This window comes from Mastomys coucha, unplaced genomic scaffold, assembly GCF_008632895.1.
Source record: "Mastomys coucha isolate ucsf_1 unplaced genomic scaffold, UCSF_Mcou_1 pScaffold15, whole genome shotgun sequence".
Classification (NCBI taxonomy): Eukaryota; Metazoa; Chordata; class Mammalia; order Rodentia; family Muridae; genus Mastomys; species Mastomys coucha.
In genome coordinates this window covers 157,606,000-157,614,204 of record NW_022196897.1, presented here as the reverse complement: position 1 = coordinate 157,614,204, position 8,205 = coordinate 157,606,000, and the positions used below count along the sequence as shown (strand labels likewise).

The following is an 8,205-nucleotide window of genomic DNA, read 5'->3' as shown; positions in this document are numbered from 1 at the left end:
GATTCTACTACCCCAGTCAGATTTAAAGAATGTAAATGTCTATTCAGTGTCTTTCTTTGTCTACATGGGAAGTTGTCACCATTGGCTGTCACCTGACACCTCCTCTTGCCTTCAGGTTCCTATCAAACAGATTACTTGACATGATGGAGGATATTTTACAAATACTTCATTTGGTTTTTGTATTACTTACTTTTCTCATTGCTGTTGCCAGATATCTGACAAAGATTAATATAAAAACAAGTGTTTATTTCTGCTCACAGTTTCAGTGAGCAATCCTCCTGGCAGAGAAGTTGCGGGGCATCTACATCTGCAGTTTGGAAGCAGAAGGGGGATTAACACTGGTACTCAGTTAACTTTTTTCAGTCTGGGCCCCCCCCAGCCCAAGGGATGGTGCAGCCCACAGTTAGGATGGGTCTCCCTTCCCTCCTCAGTTAACCTCTCTGAAGAGACCCTCAAAAGACAGGTGTGACAGTATGTGCCCTGGGCTATCTAAACCCAGTCAAGTTGATTGCTGAGGTAGTTCGAATGGGAATGTCCCCCAAGGGTTCATACATCTGAATACTTGGCTCACCTGTGAGTGGAATTGTGAGGGAAGGATTTGATGATGCAGCCTTGTTGGAGGTGTGTCACTGGGAGCATGTTTTAAGGTTTCAAGAGCTCACCCCAATTGACATTAGCTTTTTGTGTCCTAATATTTGAGCACTGAGTTGATGCTCCAGCACCTGAGCCAGCACTTGATGCTTTCTGCCTGCTGCACATTCCCCACCATGATGGTCATGCTGTCTTAGTTAGGATTTTATTGTTGGGAAGAGACACTGTAACCATGGCAATTCTTATAAAGAACATGTAATTGGAGCAGGCTCACCACTCAAAGGTTTAGTCTATTATCATAGCAGGAATCATAGGCAGGCATGGTGCTGGAGGTGTAGTCAAGAGGTCTATATCTGGATCCTCGTACAGCAGAGAGAGTGAGTGGTACTGAGCCTGGCTTGAGCATCTGAAAACCTCAAGACCCACCTCCAGTGACGTACTTCCTCCAACAAGGCCACAGCTACCCCATCAAGGCAGCACCTCATGACAGTTCCACTTATTCTGAGTTTATGGGGGCCGTTTTCCGTCTGACTACCAGAGTCACAGAGTCTAACTCTGAAATCATGAGCCCTAAGTTAAATGCTTCCACTTATACGTTACCTTGGTCATGGTATTTCATCAAAACAACACAAAAGTAGCTAAGACATCTCCGAGTATTAAGTGAGACATAATCATGTTGCCTCCTTCTCAGGATTTCTTCATACCCAATTTTCTTGGACGGATGTCAGTTCTTTCTTTTCCTGCTCGATATACACTGGCGACCTCATTCTCATGCACCTACCCTGACACCCACTGTCTGCTTAATTCCTCAACTGCACCTTTAAATCAAGTCAACCCCAGGGACAACAGCATGTCCTGTGCATGCATCAAAAACTCCCCAGTTTGTGAACTCCACAGCCCTTAATCCCCAGGCACAAAAAGAGCAGCTTCATTGTTTAATGCATTTGCACATTCACACCACTTCCTTCACACCGTGCCCTACAGTAGTGGTTGTCATGGGTCATTCTAGTTACTCAAGAAACAACATGGGGGCTGGAGGGGGAGCTCAGTTGTGAAGAATGCTTGCTGACACCGAAGAGGATTGAAGTTCAGTTCCCAGCACCCAGACTAGGCAGCTCACAATAGCTTGTAACTCCAGCTCCAGGGGTAGGGAAAGGTCTGCACTGTGTCCTCTGTAGGCACCTTCACACATGTGATGATGTGTGGTATATATATATTTATGTGTGTGTGTGTAAGCACACACACACACACACATATGCAAATATTACACCTAGTTTTCACAAGGAAACAATGTGCATATCAGACTTCATTCCTTTCAGAAAAATAATCATCTCCAAGGTTTTCTGATTATTGGGATTGCCTGTCATGTGTGCTCAGTAAACATTCTAAAATTTTAATTCCGAAAACCTGAGGTTCTATGGAGACTCTTCCACGTAAATGGGAATTGTGTGATTCGCGGGATCTTAGTAGGTTGCGCTATGCCAGCATCTTTCTTCAATCAAATTCCTAGAGAAGCCTCGCGTGTTCTGGTTTCTCTCGAATCCATTTATTTTTCCAGGCCAGCTTGGAACGTGACATCATGGTCCTACTTCATTGCCTCTGACGCTGCGCTGCGCTTCTCCCCTAATGAGTCTTTTGCAATGTGCCCCTGCAGGCCACCTCTGACGCAAACCTGTCTTCTCCTGACGCCACCCCCACACTGTCCTTTCATCTGACTAACCTCCACAGCGCCATGGGATACGAGCTTCTTTATGAACTATATCTAAAAGTGCATAGTGATTTTCCCACTGCAGAATAACTGCTTTATTTAAGACAACACTTTCACTGTCACCCAGTGAGGCTGCCCTGTGGCACGCTGCTGACCTCTGTCATCATATCTGAAGCCTGAGTTCCTTCCATTTCTAGGAACTACCCCAGAGTCCGGCATGTGTGACACACTTGCCACACATGTGGACTGAACCAGTTGCACTGTGGATTGGATTAATGCCGTGCAGAACCGTTGGTGGTGGTTTTGATACGTTGGCTATGAATACAGACTACCGTTAAAAATGTAAAGGAGGCCGGGCAGTGGTGGCACACGCCTTTAATCCCAGCACTTGGGAGGCAGAGGCAGGTGGATTTCTGAGTCCGAGGCCAGCCTGGTCTACAGAGTGAGTTCCAGGACAGCCAGGGCAATACAGAGAAACCCTGTCTTGAAAAACCAAAAAGAAAAAGAAAAAAAAAACCCAAAAACAAAAATCACACAAAAAATAACAACAACAACAACAACAACAACAAAAAATGTAAAGGAGAAGTTTGAAACTGTAGGCATTTAGATGTCACAAACAGAAATACCAAATGCTTTGGGATTACCCTGTATGGGCCCCATGTCAGAGGATAAAAGAGCAACCCTCAGATAGCACGGGGTCTGCTTAATCTTGCCTATAAAGAGCTTTTGACACTTCTGGGAAGGGCACATAGAGCAGATTCACAAATTTGTTTTCTGTAATGATAATTGCTATTAAAATTAATCAAACATGCTATGTAAATGCTCCTTAAACATATTTAGATTTTGAAAATTGCCATTAAACAGATGAGAGCATAATGGGACTGCACTTTCCTGTAATTGTCATTAGCACAACTAATTGTTTGTGTTCGTTTAGACTCCGAGTGGCTGACTACTCTCTGGTAGTGCAGTCATTTTTGCTGAGAGCAGGAAAAGACATTTGGGAAAATTGGATGAAGAAACAGGTGAGCTAAGAAAATCACATATTCTAAGTTTAAAAATGATACAAAACAAATTAGAAAAGTTCCTTCCATGGGATGCATGTCCAAATACGTTTTATGAGATCAAAATTGTTCTAGTGACAAAACTTGAGTCTGGTCGCTATAATAGACATTCCCGCAAAATTCTGAATACAGCACAGGTCAACCTAATACAAGAGAGTGTCAACTACTTGCCGTGAACATCTGAAGTTTCTGCCCCAGGTACATGTTTGGGGTTACACACAACAATTAGTTAGCATGATGTATCTTATAAACAAAACAAAAGATAAAATACCCAATCCCTTGAATAGACATGAAAAAGCATTTTGCTGAGTTAAATATCCATTCACCATCTACAATATACTCTGTACAAAAAACACGCAGTAAATTCTCTCCACACAATAGAGTAAATCCTTGAGAAGCTTGTAGCTAGGAAAAAAGTTAATGCAGAAAAATTGACACAGAATTGTTCAGCAACTCTGCAATGTTAGGAGTTCAAGTAGGAACAAGATGAATCAGACATTACAAAGAAATATACAACATCCAAATTGAGGAAACTCCTCCTCCTTGTAGAACATACAATCACATATGCACATAACACTCATATTTCCTTTTTAAGATACTATCTATCTATCATCTATCTTCCATATCTATTTATCATCTGTTAATCTATTATCTATCTATCATCTATCTTCCATATCTATCTATCATCTGTTAATATGTTAATCTGTTAGAGTTATAAGGCCGGAGATCATCAGTCTTTTGACTTTTACCCAACTCTTACTCCACCTCAGCTCTGAACTCTAAAAGTTTGGAGTGGGCCCTGAGGAATAAAAGAGCCTTTGGAGGACAGGAGAAGGCATTGGATCCCAAGGATGTGTAGTTACAGGTGTTTGTGAGCTGCCATGGGTCACAAAACATCCCTGGGTCTCTGCAAGAACAACTAGTGTGCCTAACCACTGAGCCACCTCTCCAGGCCCCTTTTAATTTGTATTTTTACTTTTAACTGTGCATATGTATGTGTCTCTATGTGGAGATACATGCATGTGTCTCTATGTGGAGTTATATGTATGTGTCTATATGTGGGAATATATGTATATGTCTCTATGTGGAGATATATGTATGTGTCTATATGTGGGAATATATGTATGTCTCTATGTAGGGATATATGTATGTCTCTATGTGGGGATATATGTATATGTCTCTATGTGGAGATATGTGTGAGCGCAGTGCCTTCTGCATCCAGAAAGAGGCCAAAAGGATGCAGCGGAAAGTGGATGGTTGTAAGTCCATACCACGAGGGCTGGGATCTGAACTCAGGCTCCCTGCAAGAACAGCGAGCACTTGTATCTATTTCTCTCTCTCTCTACCACCACAAAGCACATAAATTCTAACCAAAAATTCTAATAAATGTGGTAAAGTCCCAGGACAGAGGCACTAAGTTCATAAAACCAGTTGTGTGGGGTTTTTTTTGTGTGTCCAAAAGAGAACACAAGAATGCAACCTAACTACTATATCAAAAAGAGTAAAATATTTATGAGCAAACTTAGAGACAAATTCTTTATGACTGGAAAGGAAACTGAGGCAGGAAAGACTCACATACTGAAATCTATTGAATAAGTATGAAAGTCTGATACTTATAAGTGGGAAAGCATGTTCATGTTCATGGATTGCTATAATTAATAATCTAAAACTATCTCTACCAATAGAAGTAATATGCAGAATCAGAAAAATACTATCAAAATCCCAATGGTGTTTTCATCTAAAGATACAAACAACTCTAAACTTCATGAACTATAAAATACTCCGAAGGAAAAGGAAAGAATATCCATCATATTTCTTGCTTTCAAATTATGCTAAAAGTTGCAGTTACTAAAGAAAATTATAATTGTGGGATGCAAAACAGACACATAGGCCAAGAAGATAAAACACAGATTCTCGATACAGATATAAGCACGGTTGCACATTCTTTTCTAAGCACAGCAAGGAGGCACAATGGGAAAGAGATACTTCCCTCAATCAGTCTTGTTTGGAAAACTGTACACTCACACGCCGAAAGGAAATTGAACCCTTATCTAATATCATGCATAAAAATCAACTCAGAATAGATTAAAGTTTTAAAGTAGAACCTGAAATTGCAAAACTCATAAAAGTGGGGAAATTTCATGATATTTATCTGTGTGATACTTTGTTGCCCATGACACCAAAAGTTTAGGCAACAAAACCTAAAATAATGAGGGTAGATTACATCACACCAAAAAGTCCCCGCCCAGCAAAGGGGAAATGCCAAATAAATAATAAATAAGGCAAGTTGTTGATTAGAAGGAAGCATTTAAAACCTCGCATTTGGTGAAGGGTTAGCATCCGCAATGTATAAGGGATTCATACACATAACAAAGGAGGGAATTAATTTGATGAAACAGCATCCTAAGAAACCTAAGAAGATATTTTTTTCCAGCACTGATATGCAAACGATCCAAAGGTGTCTTTATAAGTACTCACTAAGGGTAGAACTTTTTCAGTTCAGGAAACTGAAAGCCAAAATCAGAATAAGTGTGCCCTTATACCACTAGGAACAGGGGCTGGGAAGATGGCTCAGTGGATAAAGCCAAAATTCAGATCCAAATGAGATAGTAAACTTCTGCCAACCCAATCATCCTAGAAGGAGATGGAAGACAGAGTTCAAAAGATCCCTAGAGGCTCATGGGCCAGGTGATCTGTCATCTGCAATAATGAATAGCAAGATACCATGTCTCAAACAAGGTGAAGAGTGAGGACCAACATCCAAGGCTGTCACCTGGCATCCTTGCTCACATTCCCACCCACCGACACATGAATAAAAAAGAGAAGTGATAATAAACACTGGTACAAAAAATCCAATAAGTGAAATCAGGAAACAGTTTTCTGAAACTGTCAGCTGGTGCCTTTTAATGAAAAAAAAAGCATTTGGAGATGTCTGAAGAAAACAAAAATCAAACTATCAAAAAATTGACAAATCTCTTTTCTGTTTGGTACACAAAGGCTCTTAGGTAAATTCCTTAGATATATATATTTACATATGTGTGTGCCCATGGTCATTACAGTCTTAGCAGACCCAAGATGTCAAAATACTATAATTGTTCATTGACAGACAAATGACAAAATGTTAGACTATACCTACAATGAAATATTAATTAGGCTTAGAAAGAAGACTTGCTAGTTTTTGTAACTTGGATAAAATTAGAGGACATTAATAATAATCAACAAGCCAGACAACATTTCTTATCATATATAGAATCTGAAAATTATAAAATATTTAGGAGAGTATAATACATATAAACATATAATAAAAACTACCAGTGAGAGAAACAAACAAAAGTTCATAAATAAAAACAGATAAGAAATGTCTTTAAAAAATGAGATAACATTTTTATAAATAAAGAAAATAGCATACTACTTGAGGATTCTGAGGCAAGATGCTAAATAATTTACTTATTCAGAGACAAAGTTGGAGGGGATCGAATTTGCCTTGAAATCATGAAGACCTTATAAATTAGCCATGCTGGGATAGCTGAGGTAGAGTCATTCTAAACATTCTTTTAAAAAGGTGTGTGTATGTGTGTGTGTTTGTGCATGTGTGTGTTTTGTGTATGTTTGTGTGTATGCACACGCATGTGCATGTGTGCCCATGTGTCATAGTTCACACACATAGTCAGAGAACCTATGGTAGTTGGTTCTCTCCTTCCACCATGTTGGTCCCTGGAATCAAACTCAGGTCCTAAGTCTTGGTGGCAAGCACACTTACCTACTGATCTATCTTGCTAGCCAACTTCATTGAAAAGAAAGAAGAAGATTAGTAAAAATGAAGAGGAGGAGGAAAAGGAGGAAAAGGGGAGGAGAAGATGGGCAAGAGGAAGAGAAAACTTTTACATTCATTTTATGAACGTGTATGCCCCTGTGAGTTTATGTATGACATACATGCAGTGGCCCAAGCAGGCCAGATGAGGGCGCAATAGCTCCAGGAACCAAATCTCTCTGGATTTGTGAGTAGAGGGGTAGTTGGAATTCTCTTTTCTGTAACAGGCAGTTGTGGGTCTCCTGGCATGGGCGCTGATTCTCTGCAGCTGCCGTTAATGCTCTCAGGGGCTGAGCCATTTCCCCAACCCCGATTTTACCGTTTTAATTTAAAGACAGCTACTTGAGAGAGACAATAAAGGTAAGCACTATGATAGACTGTCTTTCAGTAAAGTCTATGAGAAGAGATGATCACTGGGAGAATTATAAGTGAAATTCCTGAACCTGAAGATTAACATGAATAAGGAGACTGTCAGAGAAATGCATGGTGACCAAGAATGCTCACGTCTACAGATCAAGTTTAAAAGTGCTGTGTGGTTTTCTTTCCCCAACTTTTGTCTTTTCCAAGCTTGCCATGTGCACCAATTTTTCATCAAATTGAACAACAAGAAAATATACCCGTGAAACTTCTAGTTCTTCTAAAATCATGCCAGTGCTTTTCTGTTAGCCATTTAGATCCAAGTTTTCCCTCAACCGTCATGCTATCATATCAGAGCTATTTGTTAACAGTATTTCATTGTGAAAAAAAATGCATGAATAGGCATTTAATTACATGAGGGATTTGCACTGAAACCATTTTAATAAATCAAGTTCCCAACATCTGCAAACATTTGTACCTCAACTGCAATTTTGAAGGAAAAACAACGAAAAACCAAAACATTTCTGGATCAAAATGGAGATAAAATATCCCAACAAAAGACCTTGCTGCCGAAGCCCACTGAGGAAAAGTCATTGTCTTTGATGGACACTTCTGCTGCCGAAGCCCACTGAGGAAAAGCCATTGTTCTTGATGGACTCTTCTGTTGCCGAAGCCCT

The 8,205-nt window shown here is 40.0% G+C and overlaps 1 long non-coding RNA gene across 1 annotated transcript in view; it reads left to right on the top strand.

Moving 5' to 3' along the window:
* The first annotated feature begins 3,242 nt into the window (after positions 1-3,242).
* The window catches only part of LOC116092563, a 7,242-nt gene continuing 2,279 nt past the window's right edge, over positions 3,243-8,205 (top strand). Inside the window, exon 1 of the long non-coding RNA XR_004119330.1 lies at positions 3,243-3,321. This is a non-coding gene — a long non-coding RNA (uncharacterized LOC116092563). The remainder of the gene's footprint in view (positions 3,322-8,205) is intronic.